At 50.3% G+C, this 18,168-nt stretch overlaps 1 protein-coding gene across 4 annotated transcripts in view; it reads right to left on the reverse strand.

The window, feature by feature from the left end:
* The window catches only part of FRMD6 (FERM domain containing 6), a 157,887-nt gene that overhangs the window by 86,757 nt on the left and 52,962 nt on the right, over nucleotides 1-18,168 (reverse strand). Inside the window, exon 2 of one of the 4 annotated variants that reach the window (XM_079995511.1) lies at nucleotides 16,466-16,653. The gene's annotated coding sequence lies outside the window, so the exon portion shown is untranslated. Of the gene's footprint in view, nucleotides 1-4,291; nucleotides 4,397-16,357; nucleotides 16,654-18,168 lie in introns of those variants that run through there. The other 3 variants (XM_079995509.1, XM_079995510.1, XM_079995512.1) reach the window with 3 other exon arrangements.

The following is an 18,168-nucleotide window of genomic DNA, read 5'->3' on the forward strand; positions in this document are numbered from 1 at the left end:
ATAAAAAACACCTATACAGTCGTACCTTGGTTCTCAAACACCCTGGAACTCATACATTTTGGCTCCCGAACGATCAGAAACTGGAAGTGAGTGTTCCAGTTTTGGAATGTTCTTTAGGAAGCCAAACACCCAATCAGAAGCCTCGCTTTGGAAGTCGAATGTTTTGGAAGTCGAATGGATTCCGTTCGACTTCCGAGGTATGACTGTATTGTATTTTAGCAGATGTTTTTGCAGGTCAGAGTCCACTTCCTCAGGTGCATGAAGTCTTATCCTCAGTTCACAGAGGCATGTTCATGTGTGTAAAATTTACACAGGGAAACTGAGGGGTGGGGAATGTAAAACAGACTCAAATAGCAATGGAATGCAGAAAATAACCAACTGTGGCAACTCAACTAAAGCTTAAATGTAGGCAAAATAAGCACACCAACTGATCACAATAGCAGTAATTGGCACAATTATCTTATCATTGCTAACACTTGTAGTGGGAAAGGAAACCATTGTCTAGATTCATGCCCAAATGGACAGAATCAAACTTTCAAATAACTTCTAATTTAGCAGATTCATGCTGGGGGCATCCCTTTGATATTTCTTGGTTGGAAAATGCCAACTTCATTTTAAGTTACTGCAAAACTCTGTTGCTTTTGATGCAACAGGCTAACTTGCACACATACTATCATTCCACAGAGGAGAAATGTGGATTCTGTGCTAAGCCCAACCGCCTACTTCCAAAGACTACAGCATCCACAGCTACTACTACACTTTGCAATTCAAGCACTTTGCATGTCGCCTGTACAACAACCCTGCAAGGCAGGGGGTTAGCTGGAGGGCTGAAGGCTGAGACAGTGCTTTGCCCAAGGCTGCTTAGGGAATCCAGGTGGGAGGGAAGATTATAGAAACTTCCATTATCCAAGCTCCCCCAAAACTGAATGCAATACATTGGTACTTACAGAAGTTGATACAGGTGGGGAGACCATCCCATAAACCTCAGCACCCAACCTATGGGGCAGCTAAAAGTGATCTGTCTTAGCAAGCAAGATTGCACCAGGATCTCAGATATTTCAGGACTATTGCACAACACCTAAAACCAACAAGTTGAACTCTGCATTCTAGATGCGGAGCAGCGATGGGGAATTTGGAGCAACATCTGGAGAGGCAAAACTCCCAAGACCTTTGGCCACTCTGGCTGGAGCTGATGCTTGTCGTCGTCCAACAACATCTGGAGAGCCAGGGTCTCCCCCCCATCCCTGGTGCAGAGTGAAGCCCTACTTGCATTAAAGGGTCATTTGCAGGACAAAACTTTGGCCCGGCACACTAGAGCAGAGTGCGGCCTTAACGCAGACCCAGCCCTGCAACCAATTTTCCCTTCAAACTCTTACAAATCGCAAGTGGAAATAACTCCCCTTATCTCCCCATCAGAGGGCCAGTCCTGGAGTCTCCAAAAATCCCTCGGGGTCCATGTGTGCTGCAACATTATCATCCCTCTCCCTCTCCCTTATCAGCATGGTCACCAAGTCCCAAAAAACACAAAAGGGGAAGGGCTGGTGGTATAACCCCACCAAGCTGTTGAGAATTGGGGGTGGGGGGTGAGAATAACAGGCGGAAAAAGGGGGCTCCCTGCTGCAATTTTTCTAACCCTATGCGCACATTGAGCGCCATTTAATTGGTGCCCAGCCTTGCACACTGTCAGCCAACAGGCTTTCCATGCCACAACTGAGCCCCAAAATGTCATGAGCATTATACCCAGGATGGGGAAAACCCCACAGCCCCAACCAGCATGGCCAACAGTCAGGGATGGTGGGAGCAGTGTTCAAAATTTGCCAGGCGCATTTTGCACCTGGCTGCTGGACCATAAAGAAGGCCGATCGCCGAAGAATTGATGCTTTTGAATTATGGTGCTGGAGGAGACTCCTGAGAGTCCCATGGACTGCAAGAAGAACAAATCTCTCCATTCTGAAGGAAATCAGCCCTGAGTGCTCACTGGAAGGACAGATCCTGAAGCCAATACTTTGGCCACCTCATGAGAAGAGAAGACTCCCTGGAAAAGACCCTGATGCTGGGAAAGATGGAGGGCACAAGGAGAAGGGGACGACAGAGGACGAGATGGTGGGACACTGTTCTCAAAGCTACAAACATGAGTCTGACCAAACTGGGGGAGGCAGTGGAAGACAGGAGTGCCTGGCCTGCTCTGGTCCAGGGGGTCACGAAGAGCCGGACACGACTAAACAACAACTATTGGCCACTTGTGACCAAGTGAAGATGCCTGGGAAGCACAAGCCTGGGGAACATGGGATCTAGACTGTTTTCACACGCTTACGCCACATCCTGTAGAACACAGCCACACCTTGGCACTTGAACCTAATCCGTTCCAGAAGATCTTTCGATTCCTGAAACCATCGAAAACCAAAGCACGGCTTCCGACTGGCTGCAGGAGCTTCCTGCACTCGATCTGAAGCCGTGTCGGACGTTTGGCTTCTGAAAAACATTTGAAAACCAGAACACACACTTCCAGGTTTAGGGCATTTGGGAACCGATTTTGTTTGTCAACTAAGACAAGGTATGACTGTATTTTGTCTGCACAATCAGAATAAATTTCAGGAAGCGAAATGTATCTGAAGAAGTGTGCATGCACACGAAAGCTCATACCAAGAACTAACTTAGTTGGTCTTTAAGGTGCTACTGGAAGGAATTTTTTTTATTTATTTTGTATTGAAAAAGATGACTTTTGAGCTGTCTGGCCCCAAAACTGGCAAATAGGCATTGCGTTTTGGTGGCTGCAACCCTGGTTTTAAGGAGCCAATTGGCGCATGGCTTATATATCTGAGTTTCTAGCGTCTGGGGGGCACCCACAGGCCGTTTCCGAGCCCCCAGCCACCTCAGCCAAGCCCCATCCCTTTGGGAGGAAGGATTTCGAGCCAGAAGCATCAAGGCAGAGATGCTCCTCCATGGGCTCCTATTTCCATGGAACTCCAGGCAGCCGAAGGATGCCACCCAAGTATGCGCAATCACAGCTGATCCAAGCAAGCCGGAGACAGAAGGAAATTCGGCTTATTCCCCTGGCTGCTTGACCGGAGGAATCCAGCCAAGTGACTGCACAGCCTATGGGGAGGGTGGGGGTTGCGAAGATGCACCCCACACATTGCAACTGTTTCCAGAGACCCAGTTTCCAGGAACACAAATTGGAGCGGGGGGGGGGGGCACAGCCTATTAGAGGGGGGCACAGAGGCACCCCACACATTGCAACTCTGTTTCCAGAGACCCAGTTTCCAAACACACAATTTGGGGGGAGGGCACAGCCTATTCGAGGGGGGCACAGAGGCACCCCACACATTGCAACTCTGTTTCCAGAGACCCAGTTTCCAGGAACACAAATTGGAGGGGGGGCACAGCCTATTGTAGGGGGGCACAGATGCACCCCACACATTGCAACTCTGTTTCCAGAGACCCAGTTTCCAGGAACACAAATTGGAGGGGAGGGCACAGCCTCTTGTAGGGGGGCACAGATGCACCCCACACATTGCAACTCTGTTTCCAGAGACCCAGTTTCCAAGCACACAATTTGGGGGGAGGGCACAGCCTCTTGTAGGGGGGCACAGATGCACCCCACACATTGCAACTCTGTTTCCAGAGACCCAGTTTCCAAGCACACAATTTGGGGGGAGGGCACAGCCTATTCGAGGGGGGCACAGAGGCACCCCACATATTGCAACTCTGTTTCCAGAGACCCAGTTTCCAAGCACACAATTTGGGGGGAGGGCACATCCTATTCGAGGGGGGCACAGAGGCACCCCACATATTGCAACTCTGTTTCCAGGCACACAAATGGGGGGGGGGGAGCGCTGTATCCTGGCTGGATGAGCTACCAGCCCCCCGCTCTGCCCCACAACTCCCCGTGCAAAAAGGCTCTCCGAACGCACAAAGTTAGAGCCCCCAAACTTCGAGCACCCCCCCCCCGCGTCCCTTCCAAAGAAAGCCAGCCCCCGATCTTGTGGGAGGGGGTTGCAAAAAGCTTTGCTCCCCCCCCCCAGAGAAAAGCAGCACCCCCCCTTGATTCAAAACAACCCGGGGTTCCCCAAAGGGGGACCCCCTCGAGTTTGAACGCTCGCCTCCAAATCTGAGCGCCCCACAGAAACGCAATCCCCCCCCCCAAAAAAAAATAACCCCAGCCCCACAGCTTGGAAAAGTCCTCCAACTTTGAGCGAAAAAGGGGGGAGCTGGGGACCCCCTTATTCCGAGCGGAGGAGTTTGGAGGGGCGCCTCCGCTTCTCGGCTCCCCTCCGGCGCCGCCGCTCACCTCGCCTCTTCCCGCGTCTCCCTCGCCGGCTGCCCGTCCGAGCCTCCCGCGCGCGCCGCTCCCCCAGCTGCAGCTCCTCGCCCGCTCCTCCCCTCGCGCTGCCCGGCAGCCGACTGGCGCTGCTGCGCTCGCAACACATGGACTGGGGGGGGGGGGGGAGAGAAGCCAGACCGTACCAAGAGCCGCCGCGGGGGTGGCCCGGGCAGCCGCGCCCGCGGAGAGCCGGCCTCTCTCTCGCTCGCTCGCACGCGCTCAAGTTCTTCCTCTCTCTGGGCCAGAGGAGGAGGAGGAGGAGAGAAAGAAAGAGCGCGGGGGGGGGGGAAAGGGGGGCATCTTTCCCCTCTCGACTCCCCCCCTCTCCTTGGTACGGCCCCCCTCCGCGCGCCCAACTTGCCGCACTCTTTGAAGAGGAGCGTCACTCGCTGCGCAGCCGGTGCGGAGTCGGCGGAGCGGGCGGAGGGAGAGGCGCTCGGAGGACGCTGCTTCTCGCTGCCGAAGCGCTCGGGACACCCCTCGCCCCATCCTCTCAGCCCCAGAGAGGTGCAGGAGGCGGAGGGGTTTGCTCCGCGGGGGAGCGGGAGGGAGGGCGCTCTGCTCAAAAAGCCAATGCAATTCTGGGCTGCATCAATAGGAGTATTGCATCTAGATCAAGGGAAGTAATAGTGCCACTGTATTCTGCTCTGGTCAGACCTCACCTGGAGTACTGTGTCCAGTTCTGGGCACCACAGTTCAAGAAGGACGCAGGTGGCGCTGTGGGTTAAAGCCTCAGCGCCTAGGACTTGCCGATCGAAAGGTCGGCGGTTCGAATCCCTGCGGCGGGGTGCGCTCCCGCTGCTCAGTCCCAGCGCCTGCCAACCTAGCAGTTCGAAAGCACCTCCGGGTGCAAGTAGATAAATAGGGACCGCTTACCAGCGGGAAGGTAAACGGCGTTTCCGTGTGCGGCTCTGGCTCGCCAGAGCAGCGATGTCACGCTGGCCACGTGACCCGGAAGTGTCTCCGGACAGCGCTGGCCCCTGGCCTCTTAAGTGAGATGGGCGCACAACCCCAGAGTCTGTCAAGACTGGCCTGTACGGGCAGGGGTACCTTTACCTTTACCTTTATTCTGCTCTGGTCAGACCTCACCTGGAGTACTGTGTCCAGTTCAAGAAGGACACTGACAAACTGGAACGTGTCCAGAGGAGGGCAACCAAAATGGTCAAAGGCCTGGAAACGATGCCTTATGAGGAACGGCTAAGGGAGCTGGGCATGTTTAGCCTGGAGAAGAGGAGGTTAAGGGGTGATATGATAGCCATGTTCAAATATATAAAAGGATGTCACATAGAGGAGGGAGAAAGGTTGTTTTCTGCTGCTCCAGAGAAGCGGACACGGAGCAATGGTTCCAAACTACAAGAAAAAAGATTCCACCTAAACATTAGGAAGAACTTCCTGACAGTAAGAGCTGTTTGACAGTGGAATTTGCTGCCAAGGAGTGTGGTGGAGTCTCCTTCTTTGGAGGTCTTTAAGCAGAGGTTCATAGAGACATCACCTTGCCAACAAAGGTCCGTATAGTTAAAGCTATGGTTTTCCCAGTAGTGATGCATGGAAGTGAGAGCTGGACCATAAAGAAGGCTGATCGCCGAAGAATTGATGCTTTTGAATTCTGGTGCTGGAGGAGACTCTTGAGAGTCCCATGGACTGCAAGAAGATCAAACCTCTCCATTCTGAAGGAAATCAGCCCTGAGTGCTCACTGGAAGGACAGATTGTGAAGCTGAGGCTCCAGTACTTTGGCCACCTCATGAGAAGAGAAGACTCCCTGGAGAAGACCCTGATGTTGGGAAAGATGGAGGGCACAAGGAGAAGGGGGCGACAGAGGACGAGATGGTTGGATAGTGTTTTCGAGGTTACCAGCATGAGTCTGACCAAGCTGCGGGGGGCAGTGGAGGACAGGAGTGCCTGGCGTTCTCTGGTCCATGGGGTCACGAAGAGTCGGACACGACTAAACGACTAAACAACAACAACAACAAATACACAACAACGAAAATCAAACACCCAAGACCGGATTCACATACACATTTGCACGTATCTCCAACACTCTCACCCTATTCAGACATAATCTATTAAAACATACATAATCCAGAATATAACACAACCTATTAGAAGCATAGCATAACCTAAAACCTATCTCATTCCTTACTACTCACTGCTTGCTATTTCTTACAACTGGCCCTGAGATCATTGTTTAGTGCAATCAGAGCTCTTGGATAGAAACTATTCAGAAGGCGTGTGGTTCGTGTTTTCATTGTCCTATATCTTCTGCCCGAAGGCAACAGTTCAAAGAGGTTGTGAGCAGGATGGGTGGGATCTCTCAGGATATTGTGTGACTTCTTCAAGCTGCGAGACGTGAAGATCTCATCCAGGGTTGGTAGTTGGAGCCCAATAACATTCTGGGCAATTTTAATTATTCTCTGTAAGGCTTTTTTATCCATTCCAGAGCTGCTCCCATACCACGATAATATACTATGGGTTAAGACACTCTCAATGGTACTATGATAATAGGACAGAAGTAGGTGCTGAGATAGATTCAATCCTCTGAGCATTCTCAGGAAATACAACCTCCCCTGCACCTTCCTCACAACCATATTAATATTTGCAGTCCATGAGAGGAGTATAGGAGTATAGCATCTAGATCAAGGGAAGTAATAGTGCCACTGTATTCTGCTCTGGTCAGACCTCACCTGGAGTACTGAGTCCAGTTCTGGGCACCACAGTTCAAGAAGGACACTGACAAACTGGAACGTGTCCAGAGGAGGGCAACCAAAATGGTCAAAGGCCTGGAAACGATGCCTTCTGAGGAACGGCTAAGGGAGCTGGGCATGTTTAGCCTGGAGAAGAGGAGGTTAAGGGGTGATATGATAGCCATGTTCAAATATATAAAAGGATGTCACATAGAGGAGGGAGAAAGGTTGTTTTCTGCTGCTCCAGAGAAGCGGACACGGAGCAATGGTTCCAAACTACAAGAAAGAAGATTCCACCTAAACATTAGGAAGAACTTCCTGACAGTAAGAGCTGTTTGACAGTGGAATTTGCTGCCAAGGAGTGTGGTGGAGTCTCCTTCTTTGGAGGTCTTTAAGCAGAGGCTTGACAACCATATGTCAGGAGTGCTCTGATGGTGTTTCCTGCTTGGCAGGGGGTTGGACTCGATGGCCCTTGTGGTCTCTTCCAACTCTATGATTCTATGATTCTATGCACGCGCTCAGAGGCACCCTGGTTCCCCCTCCTGTTGCCGTGGGGGGGGGGGGTGGGCGCAGGGGGAAGCGGAGCTGCCGATCGGTGGAAGAAACAAGAGTCGGTTGATCGAGATCTATTGCTTTTGTTGCTGCTGCTGCTGCTGTTAAATTGGTACCTCGGGTTAAGTACTTAATTCATTCCGGAGGTCCGTTCTTAACCTGAAACTGTTCTTAACCTGAAGCGCCACTTTAGCTAATGGGGCCTCCTGCTGCTGCCGTGCGATTTCTGTTCTCATCCTGAAGCAAAGTTCTTAACCTGAAGCACTATTTCTGGGTTAGTGGAGTCTGTAACCTGAAGCGTATGTAACCCGAGGTACCACTGTATTCCCTTTTTTTAATATAACAATTTATTGATTTTCCAAAAATAACTAAAAATAAAAACAACAGTACAAAAACAATACACAAACAAAACATAGCAAAACAAACTGACTTCCCTCTAGTCCAGTGTTTCTCAACCTGTGGGTCCCCAGATGTTGTTGGACTACAACTCCCATCATTCCTAGCCAGCATGACCAGTGGTCAGGGATGATGGGAGTTGTAGTCCAACAACATCTGGGGACCCACAGATTGAGAACCGCTGTTCTAGTCCCTTCCTTGGTTCCATTACTTAACAATATACTGCATGTCCATTGTTCAGTTGGAACCTCACTTAAATTACTTATTATCCATTCATAACAAAATTACAAGTGATTAAAAAACCCTCCTAATGTGTTAACCTGTGTACAACGCTTGCAAGCCCAGTATTCCAAGGGTTAACTCAGACAAACAAATAAAGCGAGCATGTTTGCCTGCCTGCCTTTTTATTTAGCAACCCTTTTTGAAATCACCAGCCACTTCCGAAGTGATCAGTCTGACCCGTTAATTGATTCGTTTGTTTGTTTATTAAAACGTATCTACCACTTTTATCAATCTTACAGTGGTTTGCAAGAGACGTTTTTTAAAAACCTGTTAAAACCAGAAAATCAGAGCAGATCGTGCATAATTTGGACAATGACACCAACCGGATCCGGCAAACGAAAACTCAGGGATCAAGCAGTCAAGAAATCTTTTAACTGTCTTCAAAAGCACCCCATTGCTGGCCCTCTCCAGATCTCCAATGGGAGCTCATTCAAAAGGGCCTCATTCAAGGATCAAAGCAGAAAATCCCATCGCTTCTGCCCATTAGCTGTGCTGGTTTGGGCAGGTGGGAGTTGTAGTTGAAACATCTGGAGGGAGCCAGGTTGTAATACCCTGTAGGGCATGGGTAGGCAAACTAAGGCCCAGGGGCCGGATCCGGCCCAATCACCTAAATCTGGCCTGTGGACGGTCCAGGAATCAGCGTGTTTTTACATGAATAGAATGTGTCCTTTTACAGTGGTACCTCGCAAGACGAATGCCTCGTAAGACGAAAAACTCGCAAGACGAAAGAGTTTTTCGTTTTTTGAGATGCTTTGCAAGACGGATTTCCCTATGGGCTTGCTTCGCAAGACGAAAACATCTTGCAAGTTTGTTTCCTTTCTCTTAAAACCGTGCATTCAGGGGGTGCAGTTGCGACTTGACTTCGAGGAGCAACTCATAGCACGTGGTGTGGTAGCCTTTTTCGAGGTTTTTGAAGACTTTGGTGATTTTTGAAGCTTTTCCAAAATCCATGCTTCGCAAGACGAAAAAAATCGCAAGACGAAAAAACTCGCAGAACGAATTAATTTCCTCTTGCGAGGTACCACTGTATTTAAAATGCATCTCTGGGTTATTTGTGGGGCATAGGAATTCATTCATTCCCCCCCCAAAAAATATATAGTCCAGTCCCCCACAAGCTCTGGTGGACTGGCCCCCTGCTGAAAAGGTTTGCTGACCCCTCCTTTAGGGGGTTATTTTTATTTATTATTGCATTTATATCCCACCAATGTCTCCAAGAAGCTCAAAGCGGTTTTATGGTTCTCTCTTTCCTCATTTAATCCCCACACCAACCCTGTGAAGCAGGTCAGGCCAAGAGAGAGTGATTGGCCCAAGATCACTCGGTGCGCTTCAGTCGGGATTCGAACCCTGGTCTGCCAGGTCTTAGTCCTACACTCGTAAGTGCTATACCAGGGGTCATCAAACTTTTTCAGCAGGGGGCCGGTCCACTGTCCCTCAGACCTTGTGGGGGGGGCTGGACTATACAGTGGTACCTTGGGTTACAGACGCTTCAGGTTACATACGCTTCAGGTTACAGACTCCGCTAACCCAGAAATAGTGCTTCAGGTTAAGAACTTTGCTTCAGGATGAGAACAGAAATCATGCTCCGGCAGTGCAGCAGCAGCAGCGGGAGGCCCCATTCGCTAAAGTGGCGCTTCAGGTTAGGAACAGTTTCAGGTTAAGTACGGACCTCCGGAACGAATTAAGTACTTAACCCGAGGTACCGCTGTATTTTGAAAAGAAAAAGAATGAACGAATTCCTGTGCCCCACAAATAACCCAGAGATGCATTTTGAATAAAAGCACTCATTCTACTCCTGTAAAAACATGCTGATTCCCGGACCGTCCATGGGCCGGATTTAGAAGGCGATTGGGCTGCATCTGGCCCACGGGCCTTAGGTTGCCACCCATGTGCCATACAGTGGTACCTCGGGTTACATACGCTTCAGGTTACATACTCCACTAACCCAGAAATAGTACCTCAGGTTAAGAACTTTGCTTCAGGATGAGAACAGAAATCGTGCAGTGGCAGCGGGAGGCTCCATTAGCTAAAATGGTGCTTCAGGTTAAGAACAGTTTCAGGTTAAGAACGGACCTCCGGAATGAATTAAGTACGTAACCAGAGGTACCACTGTACCACGCTGTCTCCCAATGGACTACAACTCCCATCAGCCCCCAGCCAGCAACAGGCCATGGACGGGGCTGATGGGAGTCATAGTCCTAGAACAGCTGGAAGGGACCAGGTTCGCCAAGACTGGAATATACCAGCAGTTCTCAAACACAGGAGGCAGGAGGAAAAGCGAGAGCGAGACAAGAAGTGGTGTGTTTACAGGAAGGAAGGTTTAGTTTAAAATTAGAAAGGGGCGGGGGGAGAAAAGAATCCTGGGCTCTAATCCAGGGAACTGCTCTGTTATATATATGCAAGCTTCAGGCACTCACTGCAGGAGCTTTCTCCTTCTCCAAAGCATGACTCCACAGGCTGAAGGGTTCAGCATTTCTTTTAACTAAGAAGATATATAAAGGTAAAGGGACTCCTGAGCATTAGGTCCAGTCGTGGCCGACTCTGGGGTTGCGGCGCTCATCTCGCTTTATTGGCTGAGGGAGCCGGCGTACAGCTTCCAGGTCATGTGGCCAGCAGGACTAAGCCGCTTCTGGCGAACCAGAGCAGCGCACGGAAACGCCGTTTACCTTCCCGCTGTAGCGGTACCTATTTATCTACTGGCACTTTGATGTGTTTTCGAACTGCTAGGTTGGCAGGAGCAGGGACTGAGCAACGGGAGCTCACCCCGTCACGGGGATTTGAACCACCGACCTTCTGATCGGCAAGTCCTAGGCTCTGTGGTTTAACCCACAGCGCCACCCGCATCCTTAAGAATATATATAGTGGCCATGGGCGCTACACTGAGGAGGACTGTTCTCTGTTTGAAGGGCTGTCTGGTCAAAGTCCCGTTCAAAGACAAAGCACACTGAGTCCTGCAAGAGGCCTTTGGCGTTGCCCATCAACTGAGCAGAAGCTGGAGAAAAGGCCAGCATTGCCAGGTCAGGAGCTTCCCAAATCCTGGGATTTCAGGGCCACAGTGTGCTGGGGCCAGGGGGTGATCCGAGAACTGCGGTCCAGGTCTGGTCCAGAATCCAGAGGTTCCGCTGGGAGTCAGTCCAACAAGGCCAAGGCAGGACACGAGGCAGGAAACCAGGCAAGGACAGGTACAGGATCTCAGGCAGGTTCTGGCAAACAGCAACGTTGCTCCCGCAACCTGGGGTGGGGTCCGACAGCCTTTTATCTTTGTCGGGGTAACGGTCCTGATCCCCCGGCTACTCATCTCCCTGTTTCGCCTGAAGGCGAGCACTCCTCCTGCGAGTACTCAGGTCTCTCCTTCTCTCAGACCTCAGTCTCTGCAGCTTGAGAGATGTTGGTGGGTTACTAGACCCAGAGGCCGCCTCAGCCTCCCCTGACCCAACCGGTAGTGGAGCAGCTGTAAGTGATGGCCCAGCTGAAGGCAACAAGGTAATCCCCGCATCTGGAGCCAGGGCAGGCTCAGGCCCCTGACTCGGCCCAGCTGGTGTTTGTTGCAGGGGAACCTGTGCAGACTGGGACTCTTCAGGATCAGGCCCCAGACTTGGTTCAGGTGATGCCTGAGGCAAAGGATCCGGTGCAGACTGAGACCCCTCTGGTTCCGAGTCTGAGCCCAGTCCCAGGCCATCACACCCAGCCTGATGCCCAGGGGTGGCTCCTGGGGTCAGTCCCTGGAGACTCATCCTCTGCATTCCCTTCCACTGCCAAACCCTGGAGATGGAGGTTAATTGGAAGACGGGTGGAGGGAGCGAAAGAGGGCAGACGCCCCGCCCTTCCCAAGAGACTGTGCTATAATTTGCTGCTGCCACCTGCCTGCCTGAAGCTTGCCAGTTACACACATGTCTCTCTGTCTGTCTGTCTCTCTTCCTCTTCTACCTGGAGAGAGCTAGGCAAACCCTGGAGGTCTGGCAATCCTATACCAAGCACACAGTTCACCTGCTCACCTCCCTGCTACGGCGAGCTTTTTGCATTTGTATGTAAATTCTAGCAATTATTTTATAGTTGCATCAATAATAATAATAATAATTATTATTTTTTATACCCTGCCCATCTGGCTGGGTTTCCCCAGCCGCTCTGGGCGGCTTCCAACAAAATATTAAAATACAGTAATGCATCAAACATTAAAAGCTTCCCTAAACAGGGCTGCCTTCAGATGTCTTCGAAAAGTCTGGTAGTTTTTCTCTTTGACATCTGGTGGGAGGGTGTTCCACAGGGCGGGTGCCACCACCGAGAAGGCCCTCTGCCTGGTTCCCTGTAACTTGGCCTCTCGCAGTGAGGGAACCGCCAGAAGGCCCTTGGCGCTGGACCTCAGTGTCCGGGCAGAACGATGGGGATGGAGACGCTCCTTCAGGTATACAGGACTGAGGCCATTTAAGGCTTTAAAGGTCAGCACCAACACTTTGAATTGTGCTCGGAAACATCCTGGGAGCCAGTGTAGGTCTTTCAAGACCGGTGTAATGTGGTCTTGGCAGCCACTCCCAGTCACCAGTCTGGCTGCCGCATTCTGGATTAGTTGTAGTTTCCGGGTCACCTTCAAAGGTAGCCCCACATAGAGTGCATGGCAGTAGTCCAAGCGGGAGATAACCATAGCGTGCACCACTCTGGCGAGACAGTCTGTGGGCTGTGGGTCTCAGCCTGCGTACCAGATGGAGCTGGTAGACAGACGCCCTGGACACAGAGTTGACTTGCACCTCCATGGACAGCTGTGAGTCCAAACAGACTCCCAGGCTGCGCACCTTTAGCACATAAATGAGCACAGGCGGAATTGTACATCAGTCATCTTTCTGGCTGGTGCAGAAATGACCACCCCAGAAAGCTGCATGGAGTTCAGTGGGACTAAAACCACAGAATTGCAGAACCGGCAGGGACCCCTAAGGCTTATCTCGTTCAACTGCCTGCAATGCAGACATCACAGCTAAATTACTTGCTCCCAAGTAACTCTGCACAGCACTGCAACCTGAATACTGTTGCTGAAATGGAGCACAGTGCAGTGCTGAGGCCTCAATCATCGACTGGATTAATAGGAAACATCCATTTATGAGATATTGGATGAAATCTGTTTCTTTTCCTTCTTTTATACCCCCCCCCCCAATGCAATGGGAAACCACAAGGGGAAACAAGGACTGCCAGTAGACAGAGTTGGTGAGTCTCGCAACTCGAAGATAGCTGAAGCTGTCATTCACCTGAAATACAGCCTTTCTCTGCCGCTACCAACCCTTTGGGGTTTGTGCTATGCTAAATCTGCAAATGGAGAACAAAAGTTCATCTGCAGGAACAAACAGCTGCTGGCTATAATTCTGGGCTGGGGATGAGGGAGAGATTCATTTCACTTCACAGTCAAAGGTGCATCTACCTCGTTTGCACTTTCTGAAACAATATACAAACCAAAACTCTGGAATGCACGCTTCTCTGAATTTTGCAATCTCCTACTACCCTGAAGCTGAGGCTCCAAGACTTTGGCCACCTCATGAGAAGAGAAGACTCCCTGGAAAAGACCCTGATGTTGGGAAAGATGGAGGGCACAAGGAGAAGGGGACGACAGAGGACGAGATGGTGGGACAGTGTTCTCGAAGCTACAAACATGAGTTTGACCAAACTGGGGGGGGGGGGGGCAGTGGAAGACAGGAGTGCCTGGCGTGCTCTGGTCCAGGGGGTCACGAAGACTCGGACATGCCTAAATGACTAAACAACAACAACAAAACCACATACAGCTTACAGAAATATACTGTGCTAAAGTGCGCGTGAAAAATGCATATATTGGTGAAAATAACATGCACAAAATGCACTACACTAGGAAACATTGCTTTGCAAATATGCGTACATGAGGCAAGATTGCGTACAAAAATCTGTTTACTAGGAAAAACTGCCACTAAAATGCTGGTGGATTTCCATAAGAATTTTTTTTTTAATGCAAACTGATGGAGAAAATGTGGAAGTCCAAACATAAAACTGGAGAAACGAGAAACCCAAACTGACCAATTCGCCCCTCCCTCTCCTGGCTCAAGCCATTCAGATTCCGGACTCAGCTAGACTGGTAAAGAAAAAGCGATTTATATGAGTTGTATATGCGATATAACATTGTGCCACCAGATGGCGACGGGGAATTCCGGTTTTCCTCTACCTGTTTTCCCTGTTTAAATTTACAACGCTTTAAACTGAAACGCTTCTTAGATGTGTCTAGATCCAGCCTCCTTCTGCATTTTGTAGGTGTGCAAAAGGAAACATGGGGAGATCCAGTCTTGGCCAGCTCTACTTCAGCCTTCGCCAGTGGGGTGCCCATTTAAAAATAATAACCTAGAAACAGTTTAAAAACCGTGCATGGACCACTGATTGTAGGGTTTCCGGAAATAGTGTCTTTTGGCCATCAAATGCCTGGGTTAAAGAGGAATGCTTTAAAATTTCTCCTGGGTATCAGTAACGAGGGAGGCAGATGCACCTCACCAGGGAGGGTATTCTGCAACTGGGGAGCCACCACTAAAAAGGCCCTGTCGTGGGGCAGTGCCAATCAGGCTGCCCCCAACCCTTGCCAAGCCGGTTAACACCTCAGCTCTTGGGGCGAGCATTTCTTGCTTGGCTTTCTGCCATTTGGCTGAGGCAGGAAGGGGGTAAAAGGCCACGTCGAAGAGCTCTGTTTGAGCAAACATCTGCAGTTCACAAAGATGTCAAGACTGATGGAGAGCAAGCAAAAGTGGCGCCGGCAGGAGCAGGAGCGAAGGAAGGGGGTGCGGGAGGGGAGTACCCCGGGTGTCACCCTGATGGGGGTGACAAAATGGCAGGCGTGGGGCCTGAAGCTGTAGGGTGGCTGAGGCCCCACGGCGCTCCCGCCCCATCCCTCCCTGAGGGCACCAAATGCCCCATTCCACCCCTATGGGCCGTTCGTCCGACTCCTCGGCACACCGCCCCAGTTGCCCAAGATGCTTCTTCCGCTGCTGGGCAGGAGAGGGTTACCGTATTTTTCACTCCATAAGACGCACTTTTTCCCTCCTAAAAAGTAAGGGGAAATGTGTGTGCGTCTTATGGAGCGAATGCAGGCTGGAGGCTCTGCTCAGTGCTCCCTTTAAAGAGCCGTGTGGAGCGTGTGCGCAGCTCTTGGGGGCTTTTCCCCGAGGAGAGAGGAGGGACTGAGGGGCTGCCCTCTGTCCCTACCCACACCTCCCAGAAAAGCCAGGCTCTGCTCAGCGCTCCCTTTCGTCCCTCATCCCGCTTTGCTGGGAAGCCAGAAGAGGCGCTGCACAGCCATCGCTCTTGCTCTGCTGGCTTCTCAGCGAAGTGGGAGGAGGAACGGAAGGGTTTAAAGCAAGGAAAGCAAGAGCCGCTTACATGCTCTGCACAGAAATTTTTCTTTCTTTCTTTCCCCCTCTAAAAACTAGGTGCGTCTTATGGTCAGGTGATTCTTAAGGAGCGAAAAATACGGTATTTTTGATGGACAAGGCATCCTCAGAGTGCCTCTCGGACTGCCCTTTTGTCTCCCAGCCAAGCGAAATCCACTTGACAGTCAAGGGGCCATCCGGCGGGGAGTCAGAAAGCCCACGCTGAGATTTAGGGGAGCATTTATCTCGCTTCCACGTCTTCCATTAGCTAAACCCTTGAGGGTGCTTAACACAGTGTGCGGGGGCGTGTTAGAGTGGCTGTGCCCCTACAACTCGCTGTAAAAAATCCATTCACTTCAAAACACACAGGACTTCATGATGACCCTCTTGGGTGGGGGGTGACTGGGATCAGATCCGGAGGCCTCCTTCTGAACTCTCTTTATCTGTCACTTGTGGTCAGCCTGGGTGTGTGTGTGTGTGGATTTGTGTCCTATTTTACAGAGGCCAGCTCCCGATTTGTGGTCTCGTTCTCTCGCGGCTGCTCGTTCCCCCATTATTAAATTCAGTTCTCCGCTTTCCCCACATCAAGTTTGCAAAATCTGCCTGTGTTGTTTTCTCGTTTTCCCATTCTTCAGTTCAGCTCTCCACATTTTCTGCATCTGTTTGCAAAACTGTGTCCCCCCCCCAGTGTTTTTTTTTTGTGGGGGAGGGGGCAGGGATTGGTGGTGGAAATATTTGCAAAAAAAAAAAAAAAATGCTTTACCTGTATACGTAGAAATCGGATGAAGTCCATGCAAAGCCTCCTTCACAAACTAGCTCTTCTTTCTCGCCCCAGACTAGCAACGAACCTCCACGCATCAGCAGCCTCTACCTGTTGACTGGCTTTGCAAGGAGTCCCCTCGGCTGGTGTTTTTATTCAGTTGCAGAGGGATGAATCGGAAGGCCGAGATGTACCATGGGGGTCGCAGGCAAGAAGCTTTTGCCACGTCTAGACACCCACACGAGAGTCTTCCTCTCCTGCACTTGTTCTGCCCTCTTCCCTCAGAGGCCACCAAGGACCTGTTTTGGGGGGAAACAAAAAGGTTGTTAGTGGGAACAGAAGTGTGGCTATCGATTAAAAGCCTTTTAAGAACCGTCTTGCTTTTAAGCAGTTAATTGATCAGCAACAGACTCTCACACTGCACACCCCAGTAGATGAGTTTTCATATACATTACTTGAGTGGGAAACCGCATTGCAAAATTCGGGAAAGTGCAAATTTCATAGGATGGGAGAGTTCCGGTTCTCATATTGTTTTGAAAAGGCCAAATTAAGAAAGCTCGCCCTTAAATGTGAACCACGTTTCCCCAAACATCTATGCATAATTTTCTTTTCTTTTGAAATATTTTTTATATTTATTTTACAAGTGCAACGTTATAACAATACAAAATAGATATCCATATTTAGAGATTTCTCCAAATCTTGAGACCTCCCATCGTCCCCTAAAAGGGTCCTTTTGTCAACATTTTCAACTGCATATTGTGTCATAATCCATATTTAAAATCTCTCTATATTATCCATGTTATTTGCTACATTACAAGTGTTATTAAAATCCTGCTAATGTTTTCGTCTGCTTACAGAGGTCTCCTATATAAATGATAATCCCCCCCATACTTTATTGAAGTTTTTGTCTTCTTGGTTCCTGAGCTTCCCAGTCAGTTTTGCCATTTCGGCGTATTCCAACAGCTTGTCTTGCCATTCCTCTCTGGTACGGATTTCTATGTATAATTTTCCTACACCTCTAATAATAATAATAATAATAAATTTTATTTATATCCCGCCCTCCCCAGCCGAAGCCGGGCTCAGGGCGGCTAACAACAATCCTTCGAAGGATTTAACCTCTGTTGTGTCCCAGTGAGTGGGCCCCTGGCCTGATCCAGCAGGCCCTTCTTATGGACTGAATTTCCCCTTCCCCACCCCTAATTGTTGCTTAAGATTCTTGTCTGCAGGCTAAGGTAACTAGAAAAAAGGAGCGACCACGTTTAAGGCTCTAGTCCTCAGCCTCTGATCTCAACACAGTGCTGGATTTACACATAAGCTAAACAACCTATGGGGACGCAGGTGGCGCTGTGGGTTAAAGCCTCAGCGCCTAGGGCTTGCCGATCGAAAGGTCGGCGGTTCGAATCCCTGCGGCGGGGTGCGCTCCCGCTGCTCGGTCCCAGCGCCTGCCAACCTAGCAGTTCGAAAGCACCTCCGGGTGCAAGTAGATAAATAGGGACCGCTTACCAGCGGGAAGGTAAACGGCGTTTCTGTGTGCGGCTCTGGCTCTGGCTCTGGCTCGCCAGAGCAGCGATGTCACGCTGGCCACGTGACCCGGAAGTGTCTCCGGACAGCGCTGGCCCCTGGCCTCTTGAGTGAGATGGGCGCACAACCCCAGAGTCTGTCAAGACTGGCCCGTACGGGCAGGGGTACCTTTACCTTTACCTTTTAAACAACCTATAACTTAGGGCCCCACTCTCTTGGGGGCCCCAAAAAAAATTAAAGGAAAAATGGTTGTATGTATCCAAAATATAAGATAAAAAAAATAAAAATAAAAC

This window comes from Podarcis cretensis, assembly GCF_951804945.1.
Source record: "Podarcis cretensis genome assembly, chromosome: 1".
Taxonomy (NCBI): Eukaryota; Metazoa; Chordata; class Lepidosauria; order Squamata; family Lacertidae; genus Podarcis; species Podarcis cretensis.